Source organism: Carlito syrichta, unplaced genomic scaffold (assembly GCF_000164805.1).
Source record: "Carlito syrichta isolate Samal-C Ts95f unplaced genomic scaffold, Tarsius_syrichta-2.0.1 Scaffold305221, whole genome shotgun sequence".
Classification (NCBI taxonomy): domain Eukaryota; kingdom Metazoa; phylum Chordata; class Mammalia; order Primates; family Tarsiidae; genus Carlito; species Carlito syrichta.
In genome coordinates, this window is record NW_007249317.1 from 629,219 (window position 1) to 629,972 (window position 754).

The following is a 754-nucleotide window of genomic DNA, read 5'->3' on the forward strand; positions in this document are numbered from 1 at the left end:
GGAGCGGCCACTGCACTCCAGTCTGGGCGACAGTGAGACTCCAACTCAAAAAAAAAATATAATGAAATATTTTAGACACATTTCTTTCAATAACTAATAGAACAAATGGGAAAAAAGTACAAAATAAAACTTGAACTAATTAATAGATTTAACTCCCTTCATGTATACTTCTCCATCCAACAACTGTAGAATACTTTTTTTTTTCCTAGTTGGAGTCTCACTCCATTGCCCAGGCTAGAGTGCAGTGGCACACTCATGACCACTCCAACATCCACCTGCTGGACTCAGGTGATCCTTCCACGTCAGCCTTCCAAGTAACCAGAACTACAGGCTCACACTACTAAGCCTGGCTAATTTTTTTTAAATTGTAAAGATGAGGTCTCACCAGGTTGCTCAGGCTGTTCTCCAACCTGTGAGCTCACGCAATCCCCCACCTCAGTCTCCGAAACTGCTGGGATTACAAGCTTGAGCCACCATGCCTGGCCTGTAGAATACATTTTTAAAGGAAAAATCAATTTTTTGCCCCATTAAATCATGTCTCAGAAATGTGAAAGAAATAAAATGGTACTACAGGCTGTATTTTCTAATCACAGTGTAATTAATCTATAAAGCTGAAAAAAAATTATTTGGAAAGTTTCCATATATTGAGAGTCAAAAAATATAATTCTAAGTTACCAATGGCCATAGAGGAAATCACAATGGCAGTTAGAGAATATTTTTAATTGAATAAAAAATAATATTCTATTTTCAAAAC